At 45.8% G+C, this 18,752-nt stretch overlaps 1 protein-coding gene across 3 annotated transcripts in view; it reads left to right on the top strand.

Annotated features, from left to right (window-relative positions):
* pcca (propionyl-CoA carboxylase subunit alpha) overlaps positions 1-18,752 on the top strand; it is a 451,487-nt gene that overhangs the window by 239,497 nt on the left and 193,238 nt on the right. The gene's annotated exons all lie outside the window — the stretch shown is intronic.

The following is an 18,752-nucleotide window of genomic DNA, read 5'->3' as shown; positions in this document are numbered from 1 at the left end:
ACATGGAATAAATGCAGTAATGATTAGCTGTTGATGATTCAATACACCCTTGAACTGTTCCCTGTAAGATTGATTTTCAAAGTTTCCCAATATGCCAACTCTCATTTCCTGACTTGAAAATAAATATAGTTCAAGGGTATAATGAGTGCTGTGGAATGGTTAAATGGCTGGCATATTGGTTAGCAGGTTGTTACAACACACAAACAGGCCAGTTGGCCCAGCTTGTTCATGCAGATGTATATACTCCACACAGGCCTGGGATAGCCGACTCCGGTCGGTGAGGAGTGCCACCCGATACTTGACTGGAGCGCGGCCGGATGGGCGCCTCCTCTCTCTATAAACGCACACAATGTTCATGGGGAACCTGGTGCTAAAATATTCGCAGACGACCTGATTCTGGCTCCGGGTTTCGTACGTAGCAGAGCAGCTATCTCGCTGCGATCTATTGAAAGTCATCCCTCGAAAAAGGGGCAGCACGGTAGCATTGTGGATAGCACAATTGCTTCACAGCTCCAGGGTCTCGGGTTCGATTCCCGGCTTGGGTCACTGTCTGTGCGGAGTCTGCACATCCTCCCCGTGTGTGCGTGGGTTTCCTCCCACAGTCCAAAGATGTGCAGGTTAGGTGGATTGGCCGTGATAAATTGCCCTTTGTGTCCAAAATTGCCCTTAGTGTTGGATGGGGTTGCTGGGTTATGGGGATAGGGTACAGGTGTTGACCTTGGGTGGGGCGCTCTTTCCAAGAGCCGGTGCAGACTCGATGGGCCGAATGGTCTCCTTCTGCACTGTAAATTATATGAAGGTCACATCCTGACCCTTAATCTCACCCAGCAACATATCCTTCTCTTCTTTTCTGCCTGGTGATTACTCACCTTACTTTTAAAAATGTACCTATACTATGCGTCTCTGCCACTCCCTGAGGAAGCAAGATCCACATTCTCACCACTCTGGGTTTCTCTTGAATTCCTGATTGTATTTATGTGCAGAATTTGATGTTTGTGACGGTGATCTTACCCGCCCGCTAGAGAACCAGTGGGAGCATCAAGTTGCCTCTTTCGGGGGATGTCATCGAATGAGGCGGCTGGCGTGGGGTCTCGCGAGGATTGAGTACACCCTGGATCAGGCTGCTGGTACCTTTGAACGAAGAGCGCACGCACCCCGCCCCCCCCCCCCCCATTTCCTCCCACCGGGGACAATGTCAGGTTTGCTTTTCAGACTTCCTGCGTGCTGATGTCCCCCACTTCCCCCTCACACCACTGGTCGAATACCAACGACAGCAACACGAGGCCCTATTAAGTTGCCACTTACGGGCCTCGCTTGACATCCAGGCGAGGAGGTGGTCCACGAGTCTCCTAGCCACGGACTGAATTGGGTGGAGGGGAGAAGTGGCGGGATCCTCGCGTGGCATTCTCTCGCCTAATCAAATGCCCGCTGTCTTCAAGCTCACCTCTGGGGAAAGTTATCTCCCACCCCATTAGTGGCAATCTGATACTTATGGCCCCTAGTTTGGATTCTGCCACAAGTGATCAGCTTACAAGTGATCTTGGAACCAGAAGGTACAATCTCCGCATCCACAGCATGTCTTTCGACATCAGCGGCGTCGAAGATTTTTCAAGGAAGATAAGAAAAAAAATTATTCTCCCGTCTATAGGCATGATCCCGCAAGCCAGGGAATTTTGTTTCAAATATTGTAGCCCTATCCTTGGTATAGCACCAATATTGGCATGGCGTTGTATGTAGCTCACACGCCGTATGCATGCTGGAAACTTCTCCAGTTGGTAAACAAAATGTATGGTTACCAAAACATTGAGTAAACTCTTTGAAGTCGCACAGCACTAACCCTTGTGTGCAGTAAATATCAGTGTATTGTCAGCTCCACGTTGTTCATTAGATCAGTATTTTTAGTATAGAAAAATTGAATTGCATTCTCTTACGTTTATGTAAATAAAAAAACACAAATTTATAAAGTATTAATGCAGTTATATTTTCCAGGTTTATAATTAAGTGACACTGATGCATGCCTGAAATAACTACAAAGATCGCACGGAAATGAATGCATTTAGATATTAACGATCATAAGCTTTTACTTTTATTAATCAGGGCAACACGATGAAATTGATAAATGGAAAGTGAAGCTTTCAGGAAGTTGTCTTTTTTAGGGAACCATTGGATGTGATGCCAGAGTCACTTTCCGGCTCGGTGCAAGAGTGTGGGATTGTTATCAATCCTCTCTCCAACATGCTCCGTGAAGAATCGTGCATGGTCTGTCTTTAGTATACACTCAAATCCCGGGTGGGAATCAGCCCAGAAATGTTTGGGTTTTTGCAACACAATAATTTTCATAAGATTGAAATTGTTAAGCAGCGCGTAATTCTTGACCATAACTACAGCAGTAATAAACACATGGCACCTTCAGGAAATGGTTCTGGATGATTGACAGTTGCTTCATTGTTAGACTTAACGCCACTTTTCTTTGTTTGATTTTCCATCCAAACGCGAATTGTGAGTTTCATTGTCGAAGGCCCGTTTCACTAAAAAACATTGAAATTCCCTCAGAAAAGGCAACGGCGAGAATGTTTGGGGGGCTGATGGGGTAGAAATCATGGACGTTATTCCAACCCAATCACAAAGTATGGCATTCAGAACAATAGAAAACGGTCTCACTCTTTGCAGAATTCTAAACAGACAGAAAAAACTTACCCTGCAATTCTGAAATTGAAGAGAGGAAATGAAGCAATTGTTTACGGAACTGTGCTTGTACGCAATATTGAAAAATATTATGATGTTTACCAGGCCGCAATTACTAGAATAACATGGTGCATAAGCAACTGTTCCACAGCATGCAAAGCACTTGGAGGTCCACTTTCCTTCAAGCAAGGTGCATTTAAAATATTTTGTTCCATCATTCAGGATTCTGCAGCAAGGATCCAATGATTTGTAATCAGGTGTGTGGGGCACCGTCAATGGCTCAACGAGTTTGTCCAGTGAATAGTTTTTAAATGTAGACCAGAAACGGTTCAGGTTTGATCCCAGACCTAGCTCACCTCGGCAGGTCAACTCTATGGGCTGTGCAAATGGCCTCTGTACCTGTGTTCTAACTTGCGCCAAGTCCCACTCGTTCTTCTCCCCTTGTGCTCGCTGACCCACATTGGTTCACACTGCGCCATCGTTTCACATTGTAAAAACTCCGTTCTTGTGTTCAAACCTCGTGGCCGTTGCCCCTCCCCGCCTCTGCAATCTCCTCCAGCCCCATGAACCTCCCAATATCTCTGTGCTCTCCCAGTTCTGACCTGCTGCAGATTTCCAATTTTTATTGGGACCACCATTGGCGGTTCTGCACTCATCTGCCGAGCCCCTGGACTCTGGCATTCCCCTCCTGACCTCTCCGTCTTCACACCTCCCATCAAAGATGCTTGTTAAAATCTTCCTTTTTGACCAAGCTTTTTGCTCACCTGTCGTACGTCTCCTTGTGTGTGTCTGGGTATCAGAGTTTGACAGATAACACACCTGTGAGGTAAAAGAAAACACGGCGGATGCTGGGAATCTGAAATAAAAGTGGAAAATACAGAAAAAGCTCAGCAGGTCTGGCAGCTTCTGGGGAGAGAGAAACAAGAGTTAACGTTTAGAGTCCGCATGACTCTTCGTCAGAGTTGTGAGATGCCTTGGGACGTTTTTACGCGGTCGAAGGCGTTCTCTAAAGGCAAATAGGTTGGGTCGGGAAGGAGGAAATTGGCAAGGCTTTCTGCGTACGATTGTTGGCGACCAGGGTGGTGCTGTATTTGTTCTCTGGGACGGTGCTCTCTGAGGTTGAATGATCTGCTGACACTCCCCCAAGACTCACAAACGAGGGCAGCACGGTGGCGCAGTGGGTTAGCCCTGCTGCCTCACGGCGCCGAGGTCCCAGGTTCGATCCCGGCCCTGGGTCTCTGTCCGTGTGGAGTTTTCACATTCTCCCCGTGTCTGCGTGGGTTTCGCCCCCACAACCCAAAGATGTGCAGGTTAGGTGGATTGGCCACGCTAAATTGCCCCTTAATTAGAAAAAATGAATTGGATACTCTAAATTTTTTTTTAAAGTCGCACAAACGAACATGGGCCACTTGTGTGTGTAATTCCATATTGCAGGCAGAAGGGCGGAAACTTTGGCCAGAGAAACCAAACCTGGTCTCCATATGGCTGCGAGATACAAAAGCAGCACACCGAGCATTTGTAAAGTCTTGCTTTTCTTGAAACCCGATCATTATTTTATCGAGGTTGCCACGATACATTTCTGATATACCTACTTTACCCTGGAGAGTTTGTTGTTTTATGCGATCAATATTCACATTTAATAACTTGGTGGATGGCTGGTGATAAGTTTGCTGTATTGTTTGCGCTGGTGAATTTGTAAAGGAAACAAGAGTAACTCTCCAGGTGTTGCTGTATTAGAAATACCTCATGGGTCCACTAGTATCATGTCTATGCTTTTAAAATCAATTGCCTGTAGCAATTCCTCAGCATTACATGTTTTGACTGAAGTGCGTATTTTTCTAGGTTCTTTGTGGGTTGTCCCCTTTTCCAGTTTCCACTCACATTATCACTGCTTACAATTTGCACTGGATTGGTTTTGTTGAGTGCGTGCCTGATTTTATGGAGGCAGAGCCATTGTCATCTAATTTGCATTTCTTTGCATGCTTGGCCGGTGTCATGATATCCACGCATGTATATAATGAAGTGCAGACAGGCAGGATGACCAGTAAGCACACAGCACAGTGCAGCCAATCACCAGACAGGACACCACCACTATAAAGCCAGAGGGCACTAGGTTTCCCGCTCTCTCGGGACCCAGCCACTGAGACAGTCAGAGTCCACGAGCTAGCACAGTGCAAACACCATGCGGTAGCTAGTAAGTCTGGTCAGGCTAGTACAAGGTCTCCAGTCAGTTCAGTATAGTGTCAACCCACAGCTGAATATGTATATTAGTTCTACCGTTCAATAAAACCGTGTTGGATCTTCTACAGTGTTAGAGGTCTGTTTCTCGCATCGCTGCATCAAGTGCAGTCCACACCGAACCGACCTGCCTAACACATCAGCCGGCACATAGAGCTTTGATCACTTGAACAAGTTAGTCGAGTGTCGAGTGCTGCATGTGCCCATTCAACCGTTCCCCAGCATGAGTTTTCACCTTCACGAGAGGTATGGAGAAATATTGAAGAGAAGAAGAATTGTGTAGGTAAAGCTGGAATTCTGTAGTCTAACAGTGTGCACTGGCCCGGGTTTTGTGGTGGTAATGACATTGACATTTTTTTATTTTTTTTTTTGAAAATATTTTAATTGGAATTTTTGCACTTTATATCAAAACTTTGCAGAACAATATAAAATCAGTAATAATACCAAAACAATAACAACAACAACGCACGTATCACAAGCTGCCACCACGTCTGTGACAGTAGTCCCAGAACTATCATTTCCTTACATTATTTACATTAGTGTGTGCCAGATAGATTTTTTAAGTGGTCTTATTGGGGTTTTTAACGTTTAGTATTAAGAATTAAACACACCTTTACAGATTCATTTACAATTACTGCCAGGACTCTTTACATTGTTTCTAATTACATTTGTTTGGTGGGGTGGTGGGGGGTATCCTGAGGGAGGTTAGGATTGTCCACCTCCCCAGTTTGACCCGTGTGGGAGGGATCCATGTCTCCTTCTCCGAATGGTCTTCCTCTCCGGTTATTCTCTGCTATACACGAGCTCCCTTTCATCCAGGCCGTGCTCCATGCCCCCCTTCCTATCCCTCCCCGCTCCCTCTTCCTATTTGCAACCCCCCACCCCCAGTTGGTTGCTGATTGAGAACAGGTCTGCAAAGATGTTTGTGAACAACTTCCACGTATCATGGAATCTCTCCTCGGACCCGCTTATCAAGAATTTTATTTTTCCCAGTTTCAGGAATTCGGCCGGACTCCGAAGCCCTGTGTGGCCTTACCGACTTCAAGTCTAGCAGAAGTCTCTGCCGGGTTATCAGTGAGGTGAAGGCCAGGGCTCTGGGCTCTCTGACACCCCGAAGATCGCCACAGATGAGTATGGCTCCACCTCGACCCTCACAACCTTGGATGTGGCCTCGAAAAAGGCCGCCCAGAACTCCCTGACTCTGGGACAGGACTAGAACTAGAACATGTGGGTGTGGTTGGCCGGCCCCCCCCTGACAGCGCTGGCACTTATCCTCCACCTCCGGGAAGAACCCGCTCCTGCGTGTCTCAGTAAGGTGTGCTTTGTGCACCACCTTGAGCTGCATCAGGCTTAGTCCAGTGCAGGAGGAGGTGGAGTTGATCCTGTGCAGCGCCTCGATCCAGAGTCTTCCCCCTGTCTCCATGCCCAGCTCCTCCCTCCATTTCCGACTGGTCTCAACCAATGGGGTCCTGTTCTTTTCTACGAGTTGCCCGTAGATGTTTCCACGTTTGTTGTCCCCTAACCAGTCCAGCCCTAACCAGTCCTGTCCAGCCCTAACCAGTCCAGCCCTAACCAGTCCAGCCCTACCATTGTGTCCGAAATGTGTGTCCGGGTCTCTGGGGGGAACGATTTTATCTCCTTGCGGAGGAAGTTGCGCAGCTGCAGGTATCTGATCTCATCCCATTTCGGGTGTTGCAGCCTCTCTAAGAGTTCCCCCATGGTCGGCAGTCTATTGGCCACGTACATGTCCTCTGTTCTCAGTGTCCGTCTGCCCTCCCTCCATGTCCGCTATGGACACCTCGGCAAGTTTGAAATGGTGTCTGAACTGGTTCCATACCCTTAGTGTGGCCACTACCACTGGGCTCCTGGAGTATGTGTGTGGGGTGGCCGGGAGTGGTGCGGTGGCGAGCGCTCAGGGAGACGTCCCCATGCAGGAGGCCTCCTCCATTCGGACCCAGTCCGCCTCCGGTTCCGTTAGCCACCCCCTCACCCTCTCCACGTACGATCAGGAGGGACCTGAGGAACCTAAGCAGCACGTTCATTTTGACCGTCTGTACCCTTCCTGCTGGCGAAAGAGGGAGTGAGTGAGTCTCAGTTTTGTAAGTCCTCCTTCACTTCCTCCATCAGGCTGGAGAGCTTCCATTTGTGGAGCCTTGTCCAGGTGTGGGCCAGTTGGATCCCCAGGTACCTGAACTTGGTTTGGATCACTTTAAACGGTAGTTCTTCCAGCTCCACTCCTCCCTCTCAGAGGTTCACTGGGGAGATTTTGCTCTTTCCCAGTTTGAGTTTGTAACCGAGAAGGCACCGAACCCCCTAAGGAGTCCAGTTATCTTTCCCATACTGGCTGGAGGGTTCGACACGTAGAGGAGCAGGTCATCCACATAGAGTGAGAGCCTGTGCTCTCTACCCCCTCTCTGAACGCCCGTCCATCACTCTGCCGAAATAAGGTCGATGGCCAGCGGTTCGATTGCCAGTACGAACAGGAGCGGGGAAAGCGGGCATCCCTGCATCGTCTTCCTATGCAGCCAAAAGTATTTGGAGCTGGTGGCATTCGGCTGTACATTCACCATAGGAACGCGGTACAGGAGCTTCACCCACACGGTGAACCCTTCTCCAAGCCCAAACCGTTCAAGTAACTCCATGAGGTACCTCCACTCTACTCAATCGAAGGTTTACTCGACGTTCAGGGAGACAATCTCCTCTGGTGTCCTCTCCCCGGGTGGGGTTATTATAAGATATTTTTAAAATAAATTTAGAGTATCCAATTCATTTTTTTCCAATTAAGGAGCAATTTAGCGCGGCCAATCCGTCTAGCCTGCACATCTTTTGGGTTGTGGGGGCGAAACCCACGCAGACACTGGGAGAATGTGCAAACTCCACACGGACAGTGACCCAGAGCCGGGATCGAACCTGGGACCTCGGTGCCGTGAGGCAGCAGGTCTAACCCACTGCACCACCGTGCTGCCAGGTGGGGTTATTATTACATTCAGTAGGAGGTGTTGAGGTTTCTCACACTGCAATTAATTAGAAATCACTGAACTGATGAGAAATTGCCCTTTTCACGCCATTAAAAACTCTTGAAAAAGTTGGATGGTGCAGAATGAGGTGTAACTGGGTTCCAAATGACCATTCCAAGCCTATAACGTCTACTGAACAACCTCATTGACCTTGAAAACTAATTACATATTTGTGGTGTGTCAAATGATGATTTAAAAAATGTCACATTTTTATTTGTTTTTAAATAAATTTGTTTCTGATATTTCAACCTCTGCCTTAATCCCATGTGTATGTTCCGATAATTTGCTTTGCTCCCTGTAAAATGTTAATCGAAAGTGAATGGTGATGGATGCATTTCATTTTCTGGTTTGTGGCCTATGCAAATACTTCAATGTGATTGGCTGCATGCCCCACCTGATACATACCTTGAGATCATCCTGACTTGACGCCAAATTTGGGAGAGGGGAAATCCATAACCTATAGATCGCTCGATCTTTGTGGGCAGTGTTGTTCGAGATTAGCAGCATCACTTCGTCATTGCCTGTAGAATTCAGACCAATGTTTGCAATTATAACTTGATTTTTTATTAGTTCCTGAAGAGTACAAATTCCCTTCCCTGTTGCAGCTGTGCGTGTGTGTTACCATTAATTCCCTGTCTGTTATTTTGCTTCCCCTCTGCCCCTCTATGTATGGCATATTTCGCTCTTTGCCTTTTATACAACTTTCTGCCTCCGCCTTTGTGCAAATTGCCATTTCTCATATCTCCTTTCCCTCTGTGGCTTGTACTTTCTCTGCTTTGCAAATGATACTTTACTGCTTTACCCAATTGTCTATTATCCTTCTCTTTAAAAGGAAAGCAAAATGATAAACACAAGGAGATGGGTCAACATCTCGCTCCCATTGCTGAGGTTCTAATGCTCCCTTTAACGGGGATTTAAAATGAAGGCTGATTGGGTTGGAACTCTGCCTTTATCACACAATCTGAGTGTACTTTGTGTGGCCTTTTCCCAAACATGAATGTTCCTGTAAAGTGTTGGTTATGCCCCTCATGTGTTTACAGACGCTTTCTGTTGTCTCCGAAGCTCTCCCCTTGTTTAAGGCGCACCACAAAACGTACCTGTTTGACCAAACATGTAGTCACCTGCCTTTCTATGTCTTGGCGTGGTTCAGTGTCTGATCACACATCTGTGAAAAGCCTTGGGATCTTTTTATATGTTAAAGCTGCCAAAAGAATGCGAGCTATTGTTTTTGTGTGACTTAATGGTACATTGAGACAATTAGACTGTATTGAAGCACAGCTTCACTTTGATAGTAAATCTCACATTCATCTGCAGCACAGGATAGTGTCAGGCGAAGTGATTTTTTTTTTCAGATGTAGTTTCATGTTTGTCAATGGATCATGCAGAGATCCAACATAGCGAGAGTGTGAAGAGTTGGCTATTACTGCATTTGAGGTGCTATTGAAATCAAAGTTGTTGGCGCTCTGTCACAATGTCGAAACAGCACATGCCTTTAGAACATATGTTTGAAAATTGAAACAACGGATCAGAGTGAGGTGAGATTTATTTCAATGGGTAAGGTCGGAGTTGTAAACCTCACTAGGATGTGATGTAGCAACCTCAGGTTTCTCAGCATTTACAGTTTTTTTTGTAAGAAACTCCATTGCGCACATTTGCTGATAAAAGCAAACATTGCATTGTACTCGTTTCCTTTAGTTTATAACCAAACCTTAAATGAGAATATTTGTCAAAGCGTAATATAAGCAATCAAAGGAAAAAGCTCATTAGGGAAGCAAAAAACACAGCAGAGGAAACTCCCCACGTTGCACTCTTGTTCTACCTTATCACAGACCTCCCCTTTGTTGCTCTCCTGCTTCTGTACTTGCTTACAACCTGTTGCATTTCTCATCTTGTATTAGAGCTAGAAAGAGTCATCGACCAATTAACTCTGTTACTCTCTCCAGAGATGCTGCCTGACCTGCTGAGTGTTTTCAGTATTTTCTCTTTATCCCCCCATCTCCAGATATTTTGTTGCAAAATATTTTAGCAAAGAGTCGTGTCTTTCCTATCACTGACATTAAGCTATCCGCTTTACAATTCTGTGGGTTAGTTCTGTTTCCCTTTAGTAAGCGAGGAGTTACATTCATGATTTCCCAGTCCTCTGCTCCTGTTCCTTTTTTTTAAATTTAAAGTACCCAATTCATTGTTTTTCCAATTAAGGGGCAATTTGGCGTGGCCAATCCACCTGCGCTGCACATCTTTGATTTGCGGGGGTGAAACCCACACAGACACGGGGGGGATATGCATACTCCACACGGGGCCGAGATCGAACGCCGGTCCTTGGCGCCTTGAGGCAGCAGTGCTAACCACTGCACCGCCTTGCCGCCCTCCCTGTTCCTTTTTCTGCCGAATTGTGATGTGTGGGTACCTCCGTGAACTCCACCCGAGTTTCTTCGAGAATCTACCCACTGTTAACAGGAGCATTTCCCATGTGTCCCCAGCTCCTTCCTGTCCACCCAGCAGCCCAGCCAAGTGGTGAGCAGGAATGGGGTTTCATGCTGTCTCGTGCTCTTCTGGTAGTCTTTAGAAACATGGAAAAATGTTGGCACTGAAAGAAGACATTCGGCCCATCGTGCTGTGCCACCATGTCTTCCTGTCCTTGTTTACCAGAGGAAGACTTAGCTGAGGCCTTTAAAGCCAATGAAGGGTTTTGATCGAGAGACTCTTTCCACTGACAGGAGGGTCGACAAATCGAGGACACTGATTTGCAGTAATGGTAAAAGAACCAGAGTGTGTTACGCAAAGAAATTGTTTTACGCCGTGAGTTTCTGTGACCTGGAATGCGCTTCCTGTAACTGCGGTGGCAACACATTCTGTCGTGAGTTTCAAGAGGAAATTGGAGTGTGGGACTAATAGAGTAGCCCATTCTGAGAGCTGCCACAGGCATGATGGGCGGAATGGCCTACTCCTGTGCTGTATGATTTGGTGCCCAGCTCTATTACAAATGCCAAACTGAATTGTAATTCGGAATCTACCTAAGACTACTGTTCTCGTGACCCCTGGAATGATTTTGAAAGCTCCTCCGCACTGCATCACTATTATTGTAATTTTTTCTTGGACTCCAGGACGTTTGACAGCTGTTACACCCCACTGGCAATACCTATTCATACTCTATTTCCATTCACCACTTGCATCGCCAAATTGATTTCTCCCCCATGTCCTCTAACCCTTTCCTATTCATTTTGGATTGTTCGATATGAAACATTTTAATTTCATATCATGCAGCCATTCAGTCCGTAATCACTTTATTGCCAGTCGCCAGGGAAACAGCAGAACCGGGTTTGCTCTGTGTAATCAAGACTTCATTTCCTGCGTTTAGCGACATGTCAGGCTCCTCATTTCATTTCATTCCTAAACTGCCCAATCTCTCTTGTGTTGTGGGCGACCCTTTCTGACCTAACGTCAGGGGTCCACTTTCGTCTCGAGACTTTGTTGAAACTTTAAGCCTCCTCTTCTCTTCAACACTGGCGTCATGCACCTCTGATTTAAATAGATCACTTTCTTTGCATGGTTATGAGAATTGAAACCAGTTTTAATACTTAAAAAAAAAAAAATCTATTGGTTTTGCAGTGCCACAGGGCAAGTGGGTCAAATTCACACAAACGTCACGGATTGATAACATTTTTGAAACCAGGAAACCAGAGAGTGGCAAAGTTCTATCCATTTGATCTTCAGTCGAAACCAATTATACAAGGACAAAAACAAAAACATGTATCTGCCCGACCATCTCTTTGAAGATGGAATAACTTCTCGTGCCTTTAACAGGTTAAACATCTGACGATGCTTCACAGGAGAATGATCAAAAAAAGAAGATTCAAATCGAGCAATATAGGGAAATATTAGGAATTGCGCCACAAGGCTTGATCAAAGTGGATAGGTTTTAACGAGCAACTTTATTGAGGAGAGAGAGGTGATGACGTTTAGGGAGGGAGTTGCAGAGCTTATAGTCTTGCCAATGGAAGGCAATGGTCGCCAGTGGTAGAACGATTAAAATTGGCGATGCACGAGAGGCCAATATTGGAGCACCACTGTGCCGCCCGGTTTTGTACTCGAGTATATTAACAGCAAGTCTTTATTAACAGCTCATAACTATATACATATATACAGTAGAGGGTACAGTATGGAGCTGACTTCATCTTGGGTCTTTTCTACAAGCCCACTCGTCCCTTGCCTCTGGAGCATGTGCCTTCTTACATCACTGTGTGGCCGTACTGTACTCAGCCCCACAGTAGTTCTGTATGTACCGGATCCTACCCCTACACCTCCAACCCCAATTCTGAATCCCACGGATCTAGGCTACTTTAGTTTACTTCAATTCTTCCAATATTGTAAGTCCTGTGCATTTATTGTTACACCATTAAGCCATTCTAGGGCGGTACGGTGGCACAGTGGTTAGCATTGCTGCCTCTGGGCGCCGAGGACCCGGGTTCGATCCCGGTCCCGGGTCACTGTCCTTGTGGAGTTTGCACATTCTCCCCTTGTCTGCGTGGGTTTCGCCCCCACAACTCAAAGATGTGCAGGGTAGGTGGATTGGCCACACTTAAGTTGCCCCTTAGTAAAAATCTAAAGTTATTGCTTTACAGTGTTAATATGAACAACATTCTTGCTAACCCATCACCCCTTCACCTCTTTGAAGTTAGAGGTTCAAGGTGTCTGGAGGCCTTCTAATCCTTCCACATCTCGTTCGCCATTCTGTTGAAAGAGTGGTGGCTTTAGTGGTTCTGGTTTGTGTTGTCGGCTTGGAGGTTGGACTGGTGTTGGCTATGGTTTTGTCTATTTCTTCCACTGTTTGGTTGATCCAGCTGGTTTTGCGGTGTACGGTTATTAATCTTGATCATCCTGCAGGGTGGGTGAAAATGGAATCCACCCGCTTGGCAGTGCCTTTTCTTCTTTTTCCATCTGGGTCACCAGGAAGCTCCCTGGAGCTGAGGAAGGACAGTCCTGAGGCAGAGAGAAGATAGAGTAGCACGCTCACCTCTGTTGTTGATGGTGCGAGACTGCTACTGGGTTCCAGCATCCCATGTGGTTCGGGCACGCTGACTGGAAGATGCCGTGCGTGCCCAGTGATTGGTGTGTCTACCGACTGCACCATTGTCATAGGTGGAGGTCAAGGCTCCCAGACTATTGATCCTTCTCTGATACCACTTCCACTGGAGGTGCTATGGTAATTTTGTGTACAGTAGGTTGATCTAACCATTGGGGACTTTCCTGGACCTGGATAGTTAATGGTCATACCTGCTCCACACAAAAAAAAGCCTGAATGCCCTTTGCTGTTTGAGTACTCGGGTCCATGCTGAGGCTGATTACAGACAACGTTTCAGGTCAGGGAGCTGTTTGCTACACCATCTTGTATTCTCTCGTCTGATCAGCTTTCCCTTGGCAGAGTATAATTCCTCTGCTAACTTTCAAGCTCACAGTCTGCAATTGCGCTGCTGCCAACTGTTTTTGAAAGACGTCACCTTCAGTGAGAAATTCTACTTTCACTTGTCACTCAATGTTCTGGACTTTCATCCCCTCCGCATACCTCTTTGCGAATGTAATGTTTTTCCTAGGTTGCTTCCAAATTTGCAACTGTTTCCTTCAGTGCTACAGTCTGATTCTTGTGCCTCCCGACTTTCTCCCGGAATGGTGAGCATTCCTGAATCTTCTCTGAAAGCCAAGTAATCAGTTATTTCAGAGTGGCATTAAATTAATTTTGTTTTGCTTTTTCATATCCCCAAGGGACAAACACAGACCTGAGTGATCCTTGTAGCACGTGGAGGGCCTTCAACAGATTTTCCTTTTCGTTGCGAAACTTAAGCACTTTGTCTTGAGTTTTTTTGTAATTTAGCTGAGTCTCGTTGAGTTTCTCCTGCTGTTCTGCCATTCTGCTGCTTAAGGTATTCTTTATTCTATCATGTTGTCCAAGGGTAATAGATTGTTTTTGAATCTGATGCTGAAGGATAATTAGCTGTTCTTTCAACTGTTTATTTTTGGTTCTTATCTTCTCAGTCTGCATGTCAGTGTGTAGCTTTGTCATTGTTGATAGCTCCAACACAACTTTTTCTAAAGTAGCATTCATCATCTTTTCCAATTGCTCCTAATTTTCCAGGGGCATGTATTGGTTCTTCAAAGAGTCTTTCAAGGCAATGATCCCTGGAATGAAGAACTTGTGGTATGAGGAACGATTGAGGACTCTGGGTATGTACTCGTTGGAGTTTAGAAGGATATGGGGGGATCTTATTGAAACTTACAGCATACTGCGAGACCTGGATAGAGTGGACGTGGAGAGGATGTTTTTACTTGTCGGAAATACTAGAACCAGAGGACAGCATCTCAGACTAAAGGGACGATCCTTTAAAACTGAGATGAGGAGGAACCTCTTCAGCCAGAGGGTGGTGAATCTGTGGAACTCTTTACCGCAGAAGGCTGTGGAGGCCAAATTAGTGAGTGTCTTTAAGACAGAGATAGATCGGTTCTTGATTAATAAGGGGAGAAGGCAGGAGACTGGGAATGAGAAAATATCAGCCATGATTGAATGGCGGAGCAGACTCAATGGGCCGAGTGGCCTATTTCTGCTCCTATGTCTTATGGTTATGAGCCTGTGAGTGCCTTCTATTTGTGTTTCAAACACCACATTCCCATCTACCTCAATAACATTTGATTCCCTTTCATAACCAGAATCTGCCCAAAGATGTGCAGGTTAGGTGGATTGGCCATGTTAAATTGCCATTAGGCTAGGTGGGGTTACGGGGGTGGGGTGGAGGTGTTGACCTTGGGTAGGGTGCTCTTTCCAAGAGCCGGTGCAGACTCGAGGGGCCGAATGGCCTCCTTCTGCACTGTAAATTCTATGAATCTTATCTACGTCAACTTTTAAAAATATTCAATGACCCCCCCCCCTCCGCCACCTCCGCCTTCGGAGGCTGTGTTCCAAAGTTGCACAACCTTGTGAGATAATCCATTTGTTTTCATCTTTGTTCGAAAGTGGTACCCCCCTAATTTTAAAACAGTGCCCCCTCATTCTGGGTGCACCCACAAGAGGAAGCATCCTTTCCATGTCCGCCCCGTCAAGGCTGTTCAGGATCTTGTATACTTCAACTAAGCCACCTCTCACTCTTCTAAACTCCAGTGAAAACAAGGCCACTCTACCCACCCTTTGCTCCTATCACAAACCCACTTTTCCAGGTATCAATCTAGTAAACCTCCTGTGAACCGCCTCAAATGTATTTTCATCCTTCCTTAAATAAGGAGACAATAACCGCCCACAGTGTTCAAGATATGATCTCACCAATACCTAGTATAACTGAAGCACAACTTCCTTACTTTTATGTTTGATTCTTCTCATAATAAAGCGCAGCATTCCATTCACCATCTTAATTCCTTGCTGTTCCTGTATTCTCACTTTTTGTGACTCGTACGTGAGAATAGCTAGATCCCTCTGCACCTTAAAATCCTGTAGCTGTTCTCCATTTAAGTAATACTCTGCTTTTTTATTCTTCCTGCCAATATGAACAACTTCACATTTTCCCACGTTATATCCATTTGAAACCTCCTTATGTCCTCTTCACAACATATTTTCCCACCTATCTTTTTTGTCATCTGCAAATTTAGCTACCATGCCCCCCCCCCCCCCCCCCAACCAAGTAATTGATATAATTTGTCAACAATTGAAGCCCCAGCAAATACGCCTGTGGGACGTCACTGTGGGATGCCCATTTATAAACCATCACAAAGGAGCAAGTGCTAGAGAAACTAAGAGGTCTAAAAATTGATAAATCTCCAGGCCCAGATGGGCTACATCCTAGAGTTCTAAAGGAGATAGCTGAAGAAATAGTGGAGGCGTTAGTTATGATCTTTCAAAAGTCACTGGAGTCAGGGAAAGTACCAGAGGATTGGAAAATCGCTGTTGTAACCCCCCTGTTCAAGAAGGGAACAAGGAAAAAGATGGAAAATTATAGGCCAATTAGCCTAACCTCGGTTGTGGGCAAGATTCTAGAATCCATTGTTAAGGATGAGATTTCTAAATTCTTGGAAGTGCAGGGTCGGATTAGGACAAGTCAGCATGGATTTAGTAAGGGGAGGTCGTGCCTGACAAACCTGTTGGAGTTCTTTGAAGAGATAACAAATAGGTTAGACCAAGGAGAGCCAATGGATGTTATCTATCTTGACTTCCAAAAGGCCTTTGATAAGGTGCCTCACGGGAGACTGCTGAGTAAAATAAGGGCCCATGATATTCGAGGCAAGGTACTAACATGGATTGACGATTGGCTGTCAGGCAGAAGGCAGAGAGTTGGGATAAAAGGTTCTTTTTCGGAATGGCAACCGGTGACGAGTGGTGTCCCGCAGGGTTCAGTGTTTTGGCCACAGCTGTTCTCTTTATATATTAACGATCTAGATGACGGGACTGGGGGCATTCTGGCTAAGTTTGCCGATGATACAAAGATAGGTGGAGGGGCAGGTAGTATGGAGGAGGTGGGGAGGCTGCAGAAAGATTTAGACAGTTTAGGAGAGTGGTCCAAGAAATGGCTGATGAAATTCAACGTGGGCAAGTGTGAGGTCTTGCACTTTGGAAAAAAGAATAGAGGCATGGACTATTTTCTAAACGGTGACAACATTCATAATGCTGAAGTGCAAAGGGACTTGGGAGTCCTAGTCCAGGATTCTCTAAAGGTAAACTTGCAGGTTGAGTCTGTAATTAAGAAAGCAAATGCAATGTTGTCATTTATCTCAAGAGGCTTGGAATATAAAAGCAGGGATGTACTTCTGAAGTTTTATAAAGCTTTAGGCCCCATTTAGAATACTGTGAGCAATTTTGGGCCCCACACCTCAGGAAGGACATACTGGCACTGGAGCGGGTCCAGCGGAGATTCACACGGATGATCCCAGGAATGGTAGGCCTAACATACGATGAACGTCTGAGGATCCTGGGATTATATTCATTGGAGTTTAGGAGGTTGAGGGGAGATCTAATAGAAACTTACAAGATAATGAATGGCATAGATAGGGTGGACGTAGGGAAGTTGTTTCCATTAGCAGGGGAGACTAGGACCCGGGGGCACAGCCTTAGAATAAAAAGGAGTCACTTTAGAACAGAGATGAGGAGAAATTTCTTCAGCCAGAGAGTGGTGTGTCTGTGGAATTCATTGCCACAGAGGGCGGCGGAGGCCAGGACGTTGAGTGTCTTTAAGACAGAAGTTGATAAATTCTTGATTTCTCGAGGAATTGAGGGCTATGGAGAGAGAGCGGGTAAATGGAGTTGAAATCAGCCATGATTGAATGGTGGAGTGGACTCGATGGGCTGAATGGCCTTACTTACGCTCCTATGTCTTATGGTCTTATGCCTACTCTCTGTTTTCTGCCACCCAGCCATGGTATGTTACCCCCCATGCCATCAGATTTTATTTTCCGCAATAACCTTTGATGTGGCACCTTATCAGATGGCTTCTGGAATTCCAAGTATAACACATCTACAGGCCCTCCTTTATCCACAGTGCATGCTACTAAGACCATAAGACATAGGAGCATAATTAGAATACCCATCGAGTCTGCTCCACTATTCAACCTTGACTGATATTTTTCTCATCCCCATTCCCCTGCGTTCTCCCCGTAACCCCTGATCCCCTTATTAATCAAGAACCTATCTATCTGCCTTAAAGACACTCAGTGATTTGGCCTCCACAGCCTTCTGCAGCAAAGAGTTCCACAGATTCACCGCCCTCTGGCTGAAGAGATTCCTCCTCATCTCTATTTTGAGATCAAATAACTCTAATAACTCTGGGCAGCACGGTAGCCTTGTGGATAGCGCAATTGCTTCACAGCTCCAGGGTCCCAGGTTCGATTCCGGCTTGGGTCACTGTCAGTGCGGAGTCTGCACGTCCTCCCCGTGTGTGCGTGCGTTTCCTCCGGGTGCTCCGGTTTCCTCCCACAGTCCAAAGATGTGCAGGTTAGGTGGATTGGCCATGATAAATTGCCCTTAGTGTCCAAAATTGCTCTTAGTGTTGGGTGGGGTTACTGGGTTATGGGGATAGGGTGGCGGTGTTGACCTTGGGTAGGGTGCTCTTTCCAAGAGCCGGTGCAGACACGATGGGCCGAATGGCCTCTTCTGCACTGTAAATTCTATGATAATCTATGAAATAAATTGGTTTGACGTGATTCCCCTTTCACAAAACCATGCTGACTCTTCCCGATTGCCTTTTAAGTGCCCAGCTGTAAACTCCTTATTGATTGATTCGACAACAGGCGTCAAGCTATTTGGCCTATAGTTTCCTGCTCTCTGCCTCCCTCTTTTCTTGAATAGAGGAATCAGATTTGCTACTTTCCAGTCTGATGGAATCTTTCCAGAATCTGGTGCCTTTTGGAAAATTAACACCAACACATCTATTATATCATTAACCAACCCTTTTAAGACATTGGGTGCAGTCTTTTAGGACCCGGAGACTTGTCAACCCGCAGCTCCATCAGTTTGCTCAGTCCCGCTTTCCTGAAGATTGCAATTTCACCAAGTTCCCCTCTACCTTCCATCTCCTGATTTACAGCTGTTATTGGAATGTTTTTTGTATCTTCAATAGTGAAGACAGAAGCAAAATATTTGTTCTTTTGTCTTTTTCTTTTTATATACCATTAACTCCTCATTGCTACTCTCTGGAGAACCAGCATTCATTTTATTTACTCTCTTCCTTTTTAAATACCTTTAGTACGCTTTTAATTTCTAGCTAGCTTTCCCTCATACTCTAATTTCTTTCTCCTGATTAACCTTTATTCATTCTCTGCCACTCTTTATACTCCAAAGCAGCC

The sequence above is a fragment of the Scyliorhinus torazame genome, chromosome 15, assembly GCF_047496885.1.
Source record: "Scyliorhinus torazame isolate Kashiwa2021f chromosome 15, sScyTor2.1, whole genome shotgun sequence".
NCBI classification, from domain to species: Eukaryota; Metazoa; Chordata; class Chondrichthyes; order Carcharhiniformes; family Scyliorhinidae; genus Scyliorhinus; species Scyliorhinus torazame.
The sequence above is the reverse complement of the archived record's forward strand: the minus strand, read 5'-3'. Positions and strand labels throughout refer to the sequence as shown.